A 21,365-nucleotide genomic window follows, 5' to 3' on the forward strand; every position below is an offset into this window, starting at 1 on the left:
TCTGCAACACTGAAATTCAAGGTGCTACAACCAACCTAAAGATCATCAGATCAAAAAAGCATTCCTACCACTGTGTGCCTCGTGTTCATTAGCATCTAGGCATGTGTCAATAGCAGCTCTCTAATACAAACTTTTTGTGTACCGTACCTGCAAACAATGGGTAATTATTTTTAAGATATCTCAAAAACTAATTGACATAGAGAAAAAATAATTACATTTTTAAAATCAGCATTAAAAACTGAATCATACGGTTAGGTTCCTTTTTAAATACATGAAATAATTTGTCATTTCTCTTCCCAGTACAACAGCGTACATGTCCATTTCAATTTACTTCAGCTTATCATACACGAACTGGCAAAGCCACGTTAAGAACTTCAAGGCGAAATCCAACAAATCGAGGTGGATGTGCAGGTGGACATGCACGTGATGGTGGGGCTCGTTCTTGGTGATCGACACGTGGAACTTCGCCTTGTCGAGGGCTGAAACAAAAGCACAATAGTCATTTATGAGTGGAGGGAACCTCATTCTATACAAGTTACATCATTGAAAGTGATGGCCCGAACAGAGGCAATACTGAAACTGAGCACGCCAGGAGCACAGAAAATGCCGCGACTGTGTTACATCAGACCATAACTTCCTGTAGTAGGATTGATAGGCGGGCGAGTTGGAACTTATCCATCTTTTGCGCAGCGCACAAAATTGACAAGGTACACAAGAGAAGAGGACGGGACAAGCGCTGATCTTCAACTGAAAGATTTTATTTGAAAAAACAAATATATACAGTATAACCTCATTACAACAGACCTTCATAGTGAAGAGGATTTTGGTCTGTTGTAAAGGGAGTATGTAAATCCAAGTACTGTTACAACAGACTTTCATGCAAATACTGAATGGGTCTGTTATAACCGGAGAGAATTACGAGTCACAAACATGGTCTTATTTTTAATGGGGGACCAAAAAAGATGCGATTTTTGGAAAATCGCATTTTCAGTTTCTGTAGCCCATTTCTATACGATTCCAAAATATCTTCAATGAAAACTACATAGAAGTGCTATAAAAAATGTTTTGCGTCTGCCAACTTGGCGAAAATTGCGGAAATATAAAAAAAAGCGTTTTTCAAATTATAGCTCGGCACGGCGCAACGGGCGCCACTATTTGGGGCTCGTCGTAAAGAGCATTTCTCCGCGTTCAAGTTCTCCGTTTCAGCTGGCTCCTCCGTTCAGTAACAAGCGTACGAAAAACACGTTTTGGCTGCTTCTGCGGTATTACTGCAGAAGCAGCCAAAACGTGTTAATGCTCGCTTCGGGATCGTCGTCTGCTGCTTGTGCGTTTGCGAGGTCGTGGCTGTCGAAAATTGCGCTACTTAGTGAAGTGACGCGTTCGCACTCGTTCTGTGTTTATGGGTCGACGATAATTTGGAACGCTTTAGTTGGGCAGCTGCAAGCGGAAGCTCAATCATCAGATTACGATAGCGCGCCGCACTCGTCGCGAACATCGCAGACGTGCGACTAATAGCGTTGACTCGTTGGACCCGCTGTTCGAGGTGGTTCTTATCAGCACTTCGAAGCTTATGACGAAGACCACCGCGGGACAACTCCTTGTACTCGCAATCGAGCATGACGTACTTTGAAACATCAGGCACCGCGGCCACGCACATCGCAACCGCGCTTTCTACTAGATGTCGTGGTTAGGCCTAACTCCGTTCACGGTGCCGATGTACGAGCCAAATCCGAACTTTGCGGGCAAGAACATCGCGCTAGCGGACATGCGAAAGCGAAGAAGCCGTAATGTCCTTCGTCTCAAGCAACGAATCGCATTGCCCGCTGGCTCCTCAGAACCGCGGATGGGCATTTTGCGCATCGGCAGCGGACCCCCCGGCCAAGCTCGCCGCGCAGCGACCGCGAGGAGAAGCGGTGGCAGTGGCTCGCAATTTGGCGTGTCAGCGTCCCAAACGCAACACCAAGCACGCTGCGCGCCGTTTTTTTTTTTTTTTTTTTTTTTTTTTTTTTTTTTGTCGCTACAGCTAGGCATAGCTGATCATTGACAGACCGGGGATCGGCGGCCTTCGTTCTTGAATCGGTACGTCGATATCCGCGGTGCGCTGCTCCCGTCCCGAAAGTATGCTAAGCGATGTTTGAAGTCGGAAGTTAATGACCGTGGTAGAAAAGTCCGCTCTAAAGGAGTCCTGACCACCTTGCTGGCCTGAAATTTCAGTCAATTATATCCGAATGTCCGTTGTACCAGAATCCGTTGTAAACGAAGCTCAATCAATGGAACTAATACGGAGGTCGGCATAGCGCCGCAAATTGGTATTTAATATCCGAATGTCTGTTGTAAACAGATCCGTTGTAACGAGGTTATACTGTATATACAGAAACACACGTCCCACGCAAGATTACACTCGATCAATGAAACGGATTTCTTGTTCCGATAATGAGGCTGATGGCTGACTTATACAAACACTATCGCACTTAGCCATGTGGTACGCCTCTGAAATCTCACGTGTGCGATAGTGTTTGTATAAGTCAGCCATCGGTCTCATTATCGGAACAAGAAATCCGTTTCATTGATCGAGTGTAATCTTTCGTGGCACGTGTGTTTCTGTGTATATATATTTGTTTTTTCAAATAAAATCTTTCAGTTGAAGATCAGCGCTTGTCCTGTCCTCTTCTCTTGTGTACCTTGTCAATTTTGTGCGCTGCGCAAAAGATGCATAACTTCCTGTAACAGATATTGAAGAAGGGCGTGTCACAGAAGAATCTGCTCAGGAAAAATGGGAATTTGTCTGAAATGCATGCATGGACTGCTTATTTAATGAGTGTGCTGTGACCAGAGGTCGGCAAACTCGCTCATGAGCTGCCTCACTCAGACTCCTCGGATGAAGCCATGAGTCTGAGTGAGTAATATCTTGGGGAGCTTGAGTCCGAGTGAGTACTAAGCGCAAGATATATTTCTTGGGTGAATCTGAGTGAGCTCCACACTTTTGTGCCAATTAACCCATGACGATAAATATTCAACTTCAGCAATAATATCAGCCTTTTGTCGGAACACGTTTATATTTCAAGTCTATTCACACATACTTCAACGCACTAGCAATCATACGTCAGCTCAATATTTATTGATCAGAAGCATGAGTTACGAAGGGAGGCTGGGATGTGCCTTGACCTCCACAAGCAAACTCTTTAACGGGGAGTTCTTCATAAAGATATCTCGTTACATTAAAAATACTCCTTACTATATTGCAACTGCTGATAATTCGTATTTAACAGCACAAGATCAAAAGGTGCCAAGTAGAGCACCAAATATGTGAGGTATTGGTGTTAAAGAGCATTGACACTATGGTCAAAAAAGCTATATGCTAACGGACTCGTGAGTAATATTTTGGTGATTCTGAGCCCGAGTGAGTCCGGTTGAGAAAAGTTTTGGTGAAACTGAGTGAGCCCGAAGGGCAAAATATAGTTCATGAGTGAGTCAGAGTGAGCTCCACATTTTTTGCCGACCTATGGCTGTGATGCACCCATCTTATTAACTTTTTTGTGACACCGTACATTGTGTGTGGCAATCTTTTCTGGCATTTAAAGAAAGCCCTTGAAGCATGAAAAGAAGCTAAGTGACCGTGATCACTTGCTTACCGTACTGCAGTGCTCTCAACCAATGTTTGAGTGAAACGACCGTGTACTTGTTCCGTCAACCAACCGCTGATCAGGAACGATGGTGCTTTCTAGCTGCGAGCGGCCATCAAAATTGCGACGTGCTGCGAAGCCAACGCCTAGAGCCGCTTATTTTGCCACGGTCTGTGCATACAGTTGCTTCATTTGAAGTAAGGTTGGGAGAGCTGCAATACTGTGCCAGGTGAGTGAAGCCGCGTGGCTTTAGTATTTCATGTATTGTGATCCTTTTTTAAACGCCAGCAAAAATTGCCACGTAGCATGTACGTTGTCACAAAAAAATTGGATCAGTTTTAGAATGCCCTCTATAATTATTTTAGCAAATTTAGCAATATAGTGAAAAAAAATGACAATCTGTTGCCTCGAGAAATTCATTCGGATACATAATAAAAAAAACTGATAAAAATCGGATCAACATTCCAGAGATATCTCAAAACTAAGTGGCCTCACCAGCCAAAAGTCATTTTGTGAAAAGATGGGCTTCGAAAGTTTAAAACACACACCTCACTCTAAAATGACCCTGCAGATTTTTAAAAAATGCGTTTTTATGCACTTCTATTACTTGGCACCTTTCCTGGGGTCTTTCGTGTTTGTTGGGTTTGAACATGTCAGGGTTGCGATTGTCGAGGTTAATTTGAGACGACAAGCACATTTCCAATATGCATTCACATGACGCCTGTACATGCTGAAGATAAGTGGGCTGGCAAAGTAGACGCAATTATCTTGTACCAATAAAATAGAAGCTGCTTCACTGAAAGAAGGGTCATCATAATTGTTGTTGGCAGCGCGCTTCACCACGAGGACGCGCATAAGCGTGGACGTGTACAGAAGCACATTGACAAGTTTTTTCCGGCCGCTGCGCCAATAAAGGTGCTTTCTTCTGGTGAATCCTTTTTTTTTCGGACTCCCGATTATTTGGACTTTTCGGCGGTTCCCGTCGAATCCGAATACGCAGTCTGCGACTGTACACGGTAAGGGGCATTTTCCTTGTGCAGTAGAATGCAGTAGAATAAACATTCCAGTTTTACCGGCTGAATACTAATAAGGTGTAGATGTGGTTGACCCTGCACATGTTTGAAGTGACCAGACGGCCTGTCCATATTATTGGGAGCCGAACTAACAAGGTTAGACTGAATTCCCGTTGAATTAACAGTCTCTTGAATACATACACAACAACGCACAACAGTAACAAAAGAGATCCCAAGCCAGCGCAATCTGTGCTAGCTCCTTTGTTCAGACAAAAAGGCATCAAAATGTCTTAAAAAGTGGGCATGTCTCACTTCTGTCACTCGTCGACACACGGGCTGCACACGGCTTGTGCCCGGCGACAATACTTCTCGCTGCGTCGAGGTCCTTGACCTTGACACAGAACTCATGGCCCTGCTTGCTCTCGAGCTCCAGCTGCAAAGATATGTATTCCATGAGTAATTTTTAGAGCTGTGCGAATTGCAAAATTTTGGGTGCGAAGTGAATTCAAATAATAAAGATTGAGTGCGAATCGAATCGAATAATTTCGAATAATTTTCGAATATTTTTCAAACATTTTTCGAATAATTCGAAGTGAAATTACATAAAAAGTTGCAGAGAATCCCTAAGTATGTTCTTGTGAGATAGCAACATGAAAGTATTTCTTTTCGCTAGGTTGATGAAGCGCTGATGGGGTCATATTTCATAGTTGTCTTTCTTATCAAGAATGAGGCAATGTAGAGGCCGAATTGTATTTATGTACATGATTTGGTGCAACCAAAGTGTTGCCGACAACACTTTACACGTGATAGGTAGAGATGCCATTTCCTCAGCCTCTCCTCCTCTTTCAACTTCTGTGGAAGCCCAACTGATGTGGCAGACAAGGGTGTGCTCCCTTCAAGTCCGGAGTTCCAAATCTGCCTCGTAGACGTCGATATATAAGAACATCTGAAATTTTGGATGCTAAAAATCTTCGGCGTCCAATTTTTGAGAGTTCCTGCCCCAATTTCAGGTCCAAAACAGCATTAATTGAGCCCCCAACTCTGCCACATCTTTCATCTACATGTTGGAACCAGCGTTTTCTTGAGTTAATATATTTGCGACCGTAGCGGAGCTTGAAAGGCAGCTTTGCCGCAATACGGGGTTGTAATGAGGTGAAGCATATTGAAAATCTAGGGACCACTTCCAACCGGACTTTGTCTCTTTGCTAAGTTCGACCGTAACGGAACTTGAAAGGCAGCTTTGCCGCAATACGAGATTGTAATGAGGTGAAGCATATTGAAAATCTGAAGCGGTCACTTTCAACCGCACGTTGACTGCATTTGTCTTTGGGAAGTTCGAATAGTAAAATTTCAGTGCGAATCGAATCGAATAGCAAACACTATTCGAAAAATATTCGAAATTTCGAATATTCGCACACCCCTAGTTATTTTGCCATCTCTTTTACACAATACCATAAAGTGCCCTAGCGGCAAACAACATGCCAGGCATTCTTTATGAAGACTACAGGGATGCTGACATGTCTCAAGGAACAAACAAAGATGGCGTAAAAACAAGTAGTTCATTATTACACCCAAAATATACACACACCCCACAAAGATGATCCCCATTCCTAAAACAGATGTATAGATGGCATCAAAAAAGATTTTTCATTGCATGCTGCAGAGGAAAAGATTACAAAAAAAGAGCCACATGCGAGAGCTAAACAATACTATGAAGAACACAAAGTGAGAGCAGGGCACACAATCTTTTTTGAGGTATTAGTAATCATAAACTGACATACTCTTGCTAGGTCTTAGCAAAGCATTTGATTGTATGTGCCATACTAAACTGCCGAAATTACAGGTGTGATAGGCAATAGACCCCAAACTGGAAAGAAGCTTCTTATCTCACCAATCACCATTCATCGTCATTGTAAACACGCAATCTGCTTTACTGCCTATTCAATAATAAGTACAGTTATTTTTTATTTTTTATATCAACATTATTAGTAAACTTGGTGGACAATTGCGTAATATAAGAAGAGTAATAATGAGGATCACATTATGTTCAATAACACAGCAGCAAAAATTAGTGAATGGTGCAATAACTGGCAAATAATAACAATTGTTGGGGTTTTACGTGCCAAGACCACGATATGATTATGAGAGACGCCGTAGTGGAGGGCTCCAGAAAGGTCAACCACCTGGGGTTCTTTAACGTGCACCTAAATCTAAGTACACGCGCCTCATACATTTTCACCTCCATCGAAACTGCAGCCGCCGTGACCAGGAATCAATCCTGCAACCTTCGGGTCAGCAGTCGAGCGCCATAACCACTAGACTACCGTGGCGGGGCAATAACTGGCAAATGACCATTCAACACAAACTAAACAGTTTAAATGACAAACAAGCAAAAAAAGAGTACCCATCACTTTATCCTTACACACTTATTTAACAGCAACCCCTTTAAGGTGACCGACAACTAATTTTTACAGTACCTCTTTTCTTTAGCGCAAACAGTGATGCTACCGAGGACTTCTGATTTGGAGCAATTTTTGGAGCAGCAAAATTTCCGTTTTGGAGCACTTTGGAGCAGGAAAAATTTTCATCTTGGAGCACTTTGGAGCAGATAATTTTGCATCTGGGAGCACTCTGGAGCAGTAAATTTTACATCCTGGAGTGCACTACAGAAGCATATTGCATTAACATTCAAGCACCTGAAAATTATTATGGGGCTCTTATGAAGGCTAGAAATATTTGGAATCATTGCAATTCTCACGAAAAAAATCATCTCAGGAGAACTCCATACTTCACTCGCTAATGAAAAAAAATAGAGAGAGAAATAGATTAAAAGGAAGAGGCAGGGAGGTTAACCTGGTGCGAGTGACCGGTTTGCTACCCTGTACAGGGGTGGGGATATAGGGGTCGGAGAGAGGACAGAGAGAGAGGGAGATAAAATAAAAACAAAGCAATAAATGCACACATGCACACACATGCAGGACGTCCTATCAGAGCCGTTGCGATAGACCGGTTGAACGCAGAAAGCGCATTAGCGCCTGCACAGCCTTCTTCTGTGATGTTAAGTCCTGTCGGTGGCGCAGGATTCTTTCTTCCAAAAGAGTCCGGTCGTCCAGTTTATCAAGCGCGTTGCAAAGCGACTGTCTTTGCGAACAGTACTGTGGACAGTCGCACAGAATATGCTCAATCATTTCATCACTTCCGCAGTGGTCACAAGCTGCGGTGTCGGCCATTCCTATGCGGAACGCATACGCGTAGGTAAATGTGAAACAACCATAACCTGCAAAAAATAAGGACTCATGCAGTTGAGTGTTCTGGATTAACCTCTTCGGCGATTATTTTCGACACTAGCAAATAAACAGAATACCGGATAAATAAAATTGCAATTTATGAAATAAAACTAAATACATCTATGTGGTTATCAGCAGACGTGGTAGACAAACGCCGTGATGTACAGCAGTGCCTCGATGGCAAAGAGCCACACTGTCCCTAATGCATTCCCTTAAGAAAACTCCAAGGCGAAAGCCAGGTTCTTTTTCTTCTCGATCGACGGGTTGATTCTCCCCCTCCCTCTCTGCAAGCTTTCTGCACTACCTCCTTGATCGGTGCACCGATCACAGAAGCAGTGTAAAGCGACGATGTCATGTGATTACATCATCACGTGACATCACGATATATGACGCCATGTTGGCGTCACAAGTTTTGACGATGTATGACGTGATGATGACGACATCACATGATTATTTTTTACATCAATCGAACGCCGCCGACGGTCAATTTTCCTGTTTGATAAAGCATCTAAGGCTTTCGCATTTATTATAGCGTATTGAAAGTTAACAGCCTGGCCGTTAACAACCTGGCCTTACATACCAAACTGTCCTGCACCATGTCACCTCTCTGCCATGCGCGAAACAGCTTCGCTTATCATCCACTTCACAGCTCCTTAATCTTTTTTAAATTTTTATTGTGATAGCAATTATATGGACACTCTATGCGGATTTTTACGGTCGCTGTTGCCGTAATTTTCCGTATAAAGTCCAAATTAATAACATCACCACGCGCATTCTAGCTGCGGGTAAAAGCTAGCGAGCGCTGGTGACGAACGCGGCTGAAGCGGAGATTAAAATAGCCGGCCGTCTGTCTCCGTCGCACGGAGAGCGTATGAGATAACATCTTCCCGCTTGCGGGCCTGCCGTCCATTGCTCATCAAACATAGAGGAAACGCCCCGCCCGTCTTTCATAAAGAGCATGAAGGGACGCCAGGGGAGCAGAGGGGGGGGGGGGACAACCGCATCGTTCGAAAGGCACTGTCGCTTGCGCACGCGCTATCTCGAGGCATCAGGAGACTGCTCGTAAACTTGCTGTGCTCTCAACGCTTACTTTGCGTTTAGAGAAATCAGAGCACGAAAACGCTTTGGTTCCTGGAGCGGCCATATCCCCTTAAACCAGCGTTTTGTTGAGTTACGCGAGATCGGATTCAAAAGAGTTAGCTGCTAGCCTTACTTCGTTTAACAATACACTTTGTTGATATTGCATTCATTGCTTCGCCCTTAAGCGAAACTGAGTTTTTTTAACCGTCAGCTATTGACCCTCGAACGCGTGGGGCGGACGTGTAACATGGCGCAGCCGCTTCACTGTGGGCCGTCAGCGACGGGCCTGCTACAGCTGCGCATTTGCGGCTGCTCCGACCAGGAGATATGCTTTTATTAATCAGATGACATTTTTAAAAAAGCAAGCAAAATATTCTAATTGGAACCCTAGCTCGTGAGCTCGAAAGGGCAGGGCCTTTTAGGGGGTATTTACCGCAGAGTGATTACAAACTCGGATGTGCTGGTGGAAGGAATTATGAAAAAGCTCTTCTGGATGAAGATCCATGGATAAAGTATATCTGAGGAAAAGTGTCAACGCGTTCCCACCGTTCGCGGGCTCTTCCATAAATGCGAAGCAAGGAAAATCCGATATTGTTCCATATCTACTGCTAGCGATCCCAAATTTCATTCCGCGATGTCCAGAAACAGAAGTGACAGACATTTTAGCGGCACGCATGTAGTTATTACAGAACATTGCTTTCCTTACGTGCCGTGCGACGCTTGAAACGAGCTATCAGCAGCGTTTAGGGAACAGACGACGCCCGCCGATGAATCGCCGTCGCAACTTTCTCGCTACCGATAGGCCTAGACGTCACGAGCCTCTGCGGAGAGCGCATTTTGCTGTAGAACCGACTTGCAGAACAGAAGCTGCGTCGGCACCGTGCATGGCATTGTGGCTTACTCGGGACGCACGCACGAGCGCTATTTATTCAGCGGAATAATTCTTGGTCCACGGTTGCGACTTTGGCAGCCCCAAGATCAAGCTGCACATGTTCTGACACGCCGGCGGTGCGACTGCCGGTGATAGACGCCCCCAAACCTGAGACTTTGGCGCAGTTTGGCGCAATTTTCGTCGATATTATCAGGATGGCGCAGTAAATATAATTTGGCGCACTTTGGCGCAGTTGGCGCAGGAGTGGAATCACTGCGCAAAGGAAAGCTCAGTGGTCAGAATGTAAAATCATGGACTGCTAATGCAGAAAATGCCGTTGAACATTTATAATCAAATTTTCCAATTTGTGGCGATTATGGAGTCATGCACACACCATATGCTGCAAAAAGTGGGAGGTGAGCGTAGGAGCACTTAATGTCTGTGCGCAGAGATTTTCTGCGCGTGCGTGCACTCCGCACACATATCCCGCGGCTCGACATGTTCCACTAGTCACCGCGAAGGCGGTGCTGCTTCTTAGAATGCAACTTTTTTTTTTATCTCGGAAGCAACACACAATTGAGCAAGGAAGGATATTAATATGCATACTCTTATTTTGACTGCTAATTATGGTGCGCACCATAATTAGCACCAAGAGAAAAAAAATGAGGGCCAGGAGGAAGGGAAGGCCACTGGTTCCTCAGTGTTTGCACCACTAGTGCATAGCTGCTCATCAGAAGTGCAAGCATCTCCATTTAGCATTAATGTCCGAATGTAACTCGGTAACATATCTTAAATGCAAAGCATTTCTTAGCGAACCTCAGGCACTTTGGGCATGTCTGTCTGTCTGTCTGTATGTCTGTCTGTCTGTCTAGCCACCTACGTCTGGGCACTCTCCCAGTCGTCTCCATAGGTTGTAATATACCAAAAGTTGTATGGCATAGGATGAGTGTATGACGAACACGATTCCCTGGTGATGGCATGAATAACGAAAAGTACCTGTCGCATACGTCATGAAACCCTTTCTCTCAGTCACATGTGGCACATACACGCATACCAGAGTTCATGTTATGCGGGTATGTGCCACAGGTGATAACAAAGTCTCAATCAACGCAGTAACCGCGAACATACACATTGACACGCAAGGAAAGTGATAATAATAGTAATTGTTGGGGTTTCACATCCCAAAACCACGATATGATTATGAGAGACGCCATAGTGAAGGGCAGCGGAAATTTTAACCATCTGGTATTCCTAACCTGCACTGACATCGCACAGTACACGGGCCTCTAGCATTTCGCCTCCATCGAAATGCGACCACCGCAGCTGGGATCGAACCCACGACTTTCGGGTCAGCAGCCGAGCACTGTAACCACTACACCAGAGCAGCCGATGCAAGGTTAAGGAACCGCAGACAGAGCACCCCTGGAAGACGCTGGCCTACCATTCACTCGTCCATGTGGTCCCCAACGTCGACCACGTGGATTGCGCAAAAACCGAGGTCAATGCTTCCTACAATAAGTCTGCCGAGGGGACCATGTCCCTCACGATTACCAGTGACTTCATTGATTTATTAAAATTTAACAACGCCTGGTTCTTAGATAGCATGAAATACGGCTTAGATGTGGACAGGGCATCATAATATCTCGGTGCAACGTCCAGGACAGGAGGCATCATAGATCATTTCTTCGTAAAAGCCATCCACGGTTTCCACAAGCTCTACTATACCTCTACTATACACTTAGACCATTCATAGCCGCGATCATGAACGAATCCAATAACAAGTCCTGTCCAGCTGCTCGTGCTCGCTGATCACGGCGATTATCACCTAATTCAAGAACTGCCCAGAACCCCTTCCACACATGCACACGGGTTTGTGAAACGTGCGTGCGTTCTCCGCCATGGCGGATAAGTATAAGCATAACAAGTGCAACTGTGACTGTAACCTACGTGCCGTGTACCTGCGCATGCCACTCGGCTGTGTATATATCTAGGGAAACTTTTCTGAATAAATCTTAGTTGTGAGTAGCGCCTGTCCTGTGCCTCTGTGTTCCTTCATTGTCCTATTCAAATTCGCGCTATCCAGTATTGAAGAATATAAGCACTACATATCGGCTTACTGCCTCTGGTGTTGGCAACACCTATGTTGCTGTTGGCATCGTTAAGCAACTGTAAACAACGGGTTATATAACACATGTGCGACTCTTCAAAATATGTATGTACGTATACCACTTGCACATTTCTCTAGCGCCATTCCGTAACGTTTCGCTCAGTGTGAAAAATTACGACACAGTCACCTTCCTGCACATGCTTCGCATAACATGGATTCCCACGGTACGTGGGATCTGCCAAATTTTTGCCTTTCGTTTTACGAAAACGCTTCTCAAGAGGTGTCTGCGGCTGGCCCCAACTCGATAATGTAAAACATCTAACTTGCACCACATTTGTAAGTTGTTTGCTAATGCTAGGTGGCTCACATGAACTAAAACTAACACCTATAAGCTGCAAAGCATTCCTATAAAGGCAGTCACACAGAAAATACCAGTGTAGTGATTCACCTACTCTTATACTGACTAAAGCAGCACTTGAGACTTTACCACTGCTAGCATATTGAGCTTGTCCTGAAACTTCTCTGCCTAATACTATGCAACAGACTAGAAATAGATGCCTGTGTGTCTAAGTTACCTTCTCCAAATCTTGCAAAGCTTGTTATAGCCAGCCATATACACTAACCAAGTGTCGTAATGTTGCCTTTTAGTATTTTTTTCCCTTGTGTTGTCTGCGAGTGTACTTGGAAGATTTAAATAATTAGGTAGGAAGAAATAGCTTTATTTGGCTGTAATTGTGAGCACTTAAGCAATATTTACCCTTGTTTTCTTTCTTCACTTTTCTAACATTGTAATAATTCATACTGAAGTGTAACGTGAACAATACTACTTATGCTAATGTCGTCAATATGCACAATGAACCTGTTTCTCGGAATTCCATATTAGAAACCAGTTGTACATACTGTTCTTAGTGTTGTTCATGCTTTAGATTTTGGTAACCATTGTACATTTTTACATAAAACATGTACGTATGCGTGTGTGTTGAATTCTCGGTGCATACCTGGCGAGAAACGAAATGACCAGCTGTGCTTGTTGGCAATGAACTTACTGGGGCCCACCTCTGCCCTACTCCTCTTTATCTCGTTATCACAGGCTAGGTGGTGCCACCAACAAGTCACATATGTGTGCAATCATATTTGCATCTGCTATGGTCTTGATACAAGACTGGCAGCGTGGTAAATAAATTTTGGAACTTCATAGATGATGCACAGGATTCAAAATTTAACATCTTACCAATCTAATAACCACTCACCCCATGGCTACCAACATGGCGCGCCACTGCATCTGTTTTCTCCTCATCCCACTCTTTAAAGCACTCCACTGTCGCTAGGAGCTTGCGAGCCTTGGTCGCAGCTGCCTGCGTAGCAGACAAGCGATGTGCATATTATTTAACAAGGCATCTAAAACTGCTGGAAAATGCGTTCTTAAAAGAGCCATCAATGGCATCTCTTCCACATACTTGAAGTGTTGTTGCATTGGTTTCATTAGTGCAACCTCAGCTATTATTTCACAACACAAATATTTGCTTTCGATTAATCGCTGCATGAGAATGGTTTGCTTCCTTCTCCACCCTCTTCAAATAAGTCAATAGAATGTAGCTTTCTTGTTCATAAATTTCATGCTCACTCTGAATGGCAGCATCAGCACCTTGCGCACTGATGATGCTGGAAAAGAGCTTACTGGTACTTATTCTTGAAAAACTCAGTCAAGAACTTCGAAGCTGATGTTCTCCAGCGAGTGTACACTGTGACCATTTGCCCATTCCTTGTGGTAGCAAATAGTAAATTTTTACAAGACACGACCTTTGGATCCACAAAATACTAGACAAAGCAAACCAGCATCTTTGGTTACATCCCTAGATACCCGGATCCCGTCTTTTTCGTACATTCTGTTAATTAGGAAACAAACAGCAGTGCATGAGAGGTCAGAAGCAGAAGACTGTGCAGAAAATACTCCTAAACTGAAATATTTATTTATCTGTCAATAGATTTTATTCCAGAGCTGTCAGCGTTTTGTGATGTGCTCTGCCTATTGTAATTGCATTCGAGAACACACAGCAGGACCAACAGTAGATTAGGTTAGGGGAAGCCATGTGAGACAGAGTTTCCTATAAATACGCTAGAGGGAACTCTGGCGCTAGTGTCTATGGGAGCTGCAACGCATGGCGCTTCAGCCAGCATGGGAATGATGGGTAGTACATGGATTTGTCTAAACTCCGTTCTTTCGGCTCCGTTTGGCTCCGCATCACCTGCACCCACTTTGTCGTAAGACGAAGTTCAGCAAAAGTCAGCAGTTACGCTTCACCACTTCAACCTTTTTAGGCTCATCAATTCAAATCTGCTCATGAAGTTCACAACAGTCCATTCTTTTATCCGAAACGAATGCCAAAACACAGCAATAAACAAAGCCACAAGTGTGTCCGAAGCTGTAAGTACAAAGATTAGGCAAATCTGTGTAATACTCATCATTCCCAGGGTGGCTGAACAATCGCAGCACCAGAGTTCCCTCTGGGTCATTGTGGGACAGTATGGTGCGAGAGGACCTGGGCTTAGTGCAAGCACTTGCGCTAAGTGCGACTGAGTAAAACGAGGTGCCACAAATGTTAAAGAATACTTTGTAGCTGCAGCATATGATTTCAGGGTGCCTACTTTGGAAGAAACTATATTTTGAATGCTCAGATGCCGCTGTATGGTGAACCCACCTAGAGACAAGAAACTTGGCGCATACAAACCGTGGCAGTGAACCGCAATCGGTCCGCGGGAACACTGCCGAACATATATGTCCATGACCTTCAAGGAGCACTAACACAAAACTTCGAAGGTGAGATAACCTGTGGGATGGATTTGTGTTGACACACACGCATCATCTATGAAATATCAACGGATAATATAGCCTAGAACATATTTAAAATCACGTTTAAAGTGAGCGTCGCGCCACTCAACGCGAAACTCGCCTTTGGTGTTCTTGTAAGCAACCAACGGCCACCTGCGTCACGAGTTTGCGTTGGCTGCCACGATTGTTGCGGGCGCTCTCTCCCACTCTCTCCTAGCAGACCTTTTCAACAGAAAGAAGAGGAGACTTGCACGGAAGTACAAAGGCTGGTGTCCTCGCCTCGGCAGTGCATCTTGGGAGGGGGTCACGCATATTTACAACGTCTCAGAGGGCACTGTAGCAGCACCCAGGAAGCCTTCGTTGAAAAGAGTTGTCGACGCGATGCTCATGTGCACGCAGTTTTGTGTGCTCACGCAGCCAGCTAGGTTTACATAGCCACCACTCTGGGTCCCGCATCCCTCGGCGCTCTCTGAAACCGAAACTGCGACTGGGCGCTACAAAACCATCTCCAAATAATTAACGGTCGCGCGCTCGAGCAATCGAGCTTTCCAGCCGTGATAAGTGGGTCGTTGACTACTTATCGCAACGGAAAAAAACGATGTAAAATTTTGGTGTCAGTGCTCCTTTCAAAGGCGGTAACCGAAAGAACTCGACCACCACAGAAAGAGCAACGGTAAGATGGACCACATGCAACCACTTGACAATGCCGTCGCTAGTGTCTTTCAGGAATAGCCATGCCTGAAGCAAATGCTGGACTGCCTTTAAAATCATTAGTTTTCTTGAAAAACAAATGATGTATTAGAGTCATCTTTTACAATGCAGCGATTGACTCAGCTATATATTTCTGTTGAAGGTGTTTACCCTTAAAAAGACCCTAGATGGTTCTGACGAAATTGTACGATTGCAGTGAGCTTGTAGCCCAGGTTTTCGATCATGAGCAGACATCTTCGTAAGAAGCGCAAAACTACACACAGGGACAGCAAGAAAGAAAGACACTACACAAGCGCTTGACTGCAACTAAGCGTTTATTCGGAAGCGCGACATATAAAAAGGAAAGAAAGAAGGCAAACAAAACAAAAGACCCACGTGTCATATCGGTTATCACTCATTCATTATTGCCCAACACACGATCCAAAAATCGAAGTTCCTTCTGCGTAAGCGAGGTAGACGGTGCACTGACACAATCAATATCATCCCGTTTCATTTCTGCAGCTTCAACTATTAATCTCGTTAACATATCCCTGTTGCGATACAAAATGCAAGTGTTATCAAAGTATGGCACACAGCCACAATCCTTGCAGTGGATAGCCAGGTGTCCATCCACGCCTTTCTGCACCTTATTATCATGTTCTTTTACTCGCTCATTGATACATCTTTCAGTTTGTCTTACGTATGCGCAGCCACACAACATGGGTACCTTATACACAACAGTCTGCGCGCACTGAACATAGTCATGGTGATGGTTAAATTTTACAACACTTTTTTTCTTTCTGAACAGGGCAACTTTCACTACACAGTTTAGACAGCTTCTCTGGTGCAGACATAACCACTCTTAGGCCAGCCTTATTTCCAATCTTCTAAAGATTATGTGCTACGCCGTGGATATAAGGAATTACAACACACTTTTGATGTTGCAGGGATATATCATCACGTGGTCGATTTTGATTCTTTAGGTCCCGATAGAGCGATTCGGCGACAGCCGCAAGGAGTCTAATGGCGCGTTCACACTGAGACATTCGGCGGCGAAAGCGCGCGGAATCCGCTTCGGCGGCAGCGAGATCCGCCGGAAAAGCCCATTCCGCGTCGATCGGTTCTGGACCGATTTTTGCGGCAGCTGCCGCCGGATTCCCTCACCGCCATGGACTCCATGCTCACCGCGAACCAATTGGAATGCGAGTCGAACATTCGAAAAATGGCGGCGCGCTTGTGATATCGGAGTCGTCGAAGCCCACAGCAACAGCGAAGTCTTTCGTAATCATCCTGTAGCTCTTGACAACTACCAAGTGTTGTCGCGATTAGCATCTTTGCAATACATCATCACGATCTCGCAAAACGGGTGGCATTACCTCGGCTCGACCAAGCTTCTCGCGTCTTGCAAATCTGGACGAACCAACCACAACTGCTTGCGTCGTTTCTTTTGTTCAGCGAATGCATGTTTATCCTCGTCCGACATCGCCAGAAAGTTGCTTTGCAGCAGGCCCAGCAGTTCGACGACCCTGCTCCTGTTTATGCGCCTCGCCATAACGAAACGCGTACACAACGCCGAGCGCGTCGATGCCAGCGTTCCTTCGCGCGAAGGGACGATGACAACTAGACGCCCTAGTTTCGGCGGTGCGGTTGCTAAGTGGTGTGAACAATGTGGAATTTCGGCGGCGCGCGAATTCCGGTCGCTGTGGCGGGCGGATTCCCCAGTGTGAATGAGCCATAAGTGGGTAACCTGCCGCCTGAAATTGTGCAACCTGTTGCTCAAAGCTTTTCTGCATTAGGTGTAGGCAAGATTTCTTAAAAAAACTGAGAAGGCACATACGTGCCCCAGATCTCTTTACTGCTTTTGTGTGTGCAGAGGAGAAAGGCAACAAAGGTTTCCCGCTCCTGGGCTCATAAACAGGGTGTTTACCAATTAAATACTTTCAAATTCCCCGACTTTTCCAGGTTTTCCATGACCATTTCAAGCAAATTCCATGACCGGTACGTCTGCTTGGAAGAAACTGCGCATTGGAAACAAACTCTTGAGTGGTAAAAACAAATTGTGAGGTGCTATTATAAAATGAAAACCATGCTGCTTTATTGCATTCCCTTGGTTGAAAGCATCTTTTACAATGAATAAAATATTAAGACACAATAATTGTCCCTTGACAATCAGAAAAGCTTGTTTATTTGCATCGGCAATGCCGTCACTGTTTCAAAGATTCTATCTCTTGCTGCAGCATGGAGACCTGAAGCTGTGCGTCTTCCATCAGTTCTTGCTTCTTTGATTCAAGCTCTTTCATAAGAGCCGCAGTCCTCTTCTTTTTTCTTTCAGCATCCAATACGTCCCACCGTTCTTTCTTTTTCCTCTCCAAGTCTTCTTTCCATTTGATGTTGGCACTACGAACCATGTCTATCATCTTGTCTGTTACGTCAACTTCTGCAACACCAACTGCTGCAGACACCTCATCTTACACTAACCTTTGTGCTACAAGTGACTCCTCCTTCATATTCTCCACAAGACACTCCTTGTTCACCGAAAATCCCCGCTCCACGGAAGAATTTCCATGTGAAAGGCACAGCACAATCTTCACAAACAGCAGTAGCTCTTCATGAGAACTTGGACAGAGTTCCACCCACAGCTTCTTCAAGCGCTCTCTTGCGCGATCAAATTTTTGCAAACGCACTTGTGCAGTGCTGTTAGAGCACACTTGTACATATGATCTACTTGCTCTTTCTCCTTGCAGGCCTGTAAGGCGCCCGTACTTCAAGTGCAACGCTCAGCTGCTTCTGGCCAGCTTCCACAGAAGCGGCACAAACTGCTGGGTTTAAGCAACTGGCCCCCCTTGTCAGCTTGTATTTCAGAGGTGATCTTTCGATTATCTTTGCTGAACAGGCTTCAATAAATAAGATGCATTCTTTTTTGACACTTACCGCCCCAGTGTGAGATGGTTTAGTGATCTTTCGCAACTCACTTTTGGCGGCAAGGCCTATGTCAAAGGCAGCTATACCAATGATGTTGTTTGGGTTCTCCACATCAATTTTCATCAGTTTGAAAATGTGCCTGCAGCATCCAGCTTTTCCGTTAACACGATTCGTCCCAGCAGTGATCGCAACAGGCCGTCCAGTGCTGTTGCAAGAAAAGTCAGCATCGGCTTCTCTGTCTGAAACTCAGCCAAAAATGGCTCCAATTCTTCTGATACTGAAAGCATAAAGGCCAGCTTTAGTGGCAGCATATCGTCTTTCACAGCCATCTCGACATGAGCATAGCTGCCACACGTTGGAGGTTTCTTTTCTTTCTTGACATGCTCCACATATTTGACCACATTTGGGAGGACTTGCAGTGCCCTAGCAAGAGCCTTGCCATTTTCCAGCCAGCGCACTGAGCAAAACTTTAGCGGAAACAGTGTGCTCCCGGTGAAATTGACATAGTCGGCTCGGCGTGCAGGGACGTTCTTGAATAAATTGTATATGCTTCTAAGAAACACTACTGCAGTGATGTGATTGACTGAAGCTATTTTGGAGCAGGTTTTTGGAGCAGCAAAAAGTGCATTTTGGAGCAGGTAAAATGGCTTTTGGAGCAGCCAAAAACGCGTTTGGGAGCAGGGAAAACGGCTTTTAGAGCTGTTTTCCCTGCTCCCAGCTAAAAGCTCACTGCCAAGTGGAAAAATGAATTCTAAAAAGAGACAGGGCGTGCAAACACGGACACGAGAAAGAGATCAGGGCACCACAAACGCCTGATCTCTTTCTCGTGTCCGTGTTTGCACGCCCTGTCTCTTTTTAGAATGAATACGTACCAACTAGCTCAGCTCTCTGTTATTCTAAGGAAAAATGAACCGTGTGAAGCAAAACAGTCAAATAAGGAGGAACTCTTTTGAAATAAAAAGTTCTGTCCAGTAATGGGCGTTTGCATAACACCACTGGATCGCCTAACGGCCCCGTAAGCATAAACATTGGCGTTGCAGTCTTATAATGACTTAGTGTGGTCAAACAAACAACGCAGGTAGGGTTTCCCAACTACAGTAGAATCTCGGTGATAGAATCTGAAGGGGGAGCGACAATATTCGTATTGCCCAAAATTTCGTATCATCAAAAAACTAGCAAAATCTGTTTTCAAACCACGATATACGCACAAAACATTTATTTGCGTCAAAAGAACTCGCGTACGCCTTTCTGGGGCACACGTGAACGGACCAATAAGGGACGGCGCAGCTGGCTGTCGCGAAAGCGTACGTCAAAGCTTCACATGAGGCCAAATGAAAACTAAGTGAAGTATACTCCACCATAGTGACCAGGGGCATGGTAAGGGGGGGGGGGTGGGGGGTTCAAACCCCCCTCAAAATTTTTCAGTTTTGCTTGCGTATATATACACGCACACATACAAACGCACGCCACGAACATACATAAAGTATGGTTGAACCTCTCCCCCCCCCCCCCGAAAACATTTTCTGGCTACGCCCCTGATAGTGACAAGCGAAGATAGACACGAACGCCAAAAGGCTTCGTGCCTGTGGCATATATGGTACGGTAAACTTTATTGAGGTCCTGGCCGAAATTATTTTTTGTGGGGGGGGGGGTGGTAGGGGCGGGGTTGGCACCTCCTTGATTTGAAGTGGGGGCCGGGCAGGCAGACGTGGTCAAGTGTCATTTTGGGCTGTGTATGCCATAGCAAAATAAAATTTTTCGGGGGGGGGGGGGGGGAAGGGCGGTGTGACCCCTCCCCCAGTGCCTTTTTTTACGACTATATAGCCTTTAATCTACCGCTACGTTAGCCGCGTAGCTTCGGAGCTCGTAGTTGCTATCGATAATCGCGTTGATAGCGACCGTGGTTTCGTGCGCGGCGGTTGCGGCAAACGGTAGTTCCGTTTTCAATCCGCCTGCGCTGGCCGCGCACGTGCCTTCAAAACTTTTCTAAACTACGTCGTTTGCTGCTATCTATAATCGCATCTGCCGCGGTTTTGTCCGCGGCGTTTGCCGGAAGCAGCGTCGCTTAGACTGGGTGGGCGTTGGACACGCATGCACATTCGGAGTCCCGTCGTCGCCATACATGATAGTGTCAAAAGCGACCGCGTTTTCACCCACAGCCGTTGTCGCAAACGATAACCACAGTTCTGACAGTGTGCGCGCTGGCCGTGCGCGTACTTCCGAAACTAACAGCATTCTGCTCTTGACCGTCGCTCGACTGATTCGGTACCAAAGTTCTTATCACCCGCCCCGACGCGGAAAAGTGTTCGGAACAACTAAATTTCGGCCCATTCGACACAGCGGAATTCGGCTGGGGATTTTCACGATTTCGTATCAGCCGGTTACGTTTACATCAACGCCTCCTAAATTGGTTTACTGTGGGTTCGCAAAAAGCCTGGATCGGACTGGGTTGCAATTTTTGTGAAGTCCAAATACGTGTGATATGCAGGTCTTTGGAGTTTTCAGTACACCTTTCTGTGCTTGATGCAATGCACTACATTGCTAGTGCATGGGACGCAGTCACGCCAGAAACCATCGCCAACTCCTTCGGGCACTGCGGCTTTAATATAGAAGTGGTGCTTGTTCTATCAGTGAAGCTGCAGTGCCTGTTGACGACGAACCAGAGTTCGGCAGCCTGGAACTGCCTGGATCTTTCGCGAACTATGTTGGTGCCGACGACGGCGTTGCAGTGTGCAATGAAGTGTCGCTGGATGACATTATCGAAACTGTGCGTCCCAACACTGCGGGAACTTCAGTCGAGGAAGAGATGGACGACGCTGCAGAGGCTAGCGCGTCCGTCCCGACTTACACGGACGTGTTGTGCTACGTCGACCACATTCGGCGGTTTGCTTGCGCACGCGACAAGATCGGCGACTTGCTGCCAGATGTTGCAGCTATCGAAA

This window comes from Rhipicephalus sanguineus, chromosome 10 (genome assembly GCF_013339695.2).
Source record: "Rhipicephalus sanguineus isolate Rsan-2018 chromosome 10, BIME_Rsan_1.4, whole genome shotgun sequence".
Taxonomy (NCBI): domain Eukaryota; kingdom Metazoa; phylum Arthropoda; class Arachnida; order Ixodida; family Ixodidae; genus Rhipicephalus; species Rhipicephalus sanguineus.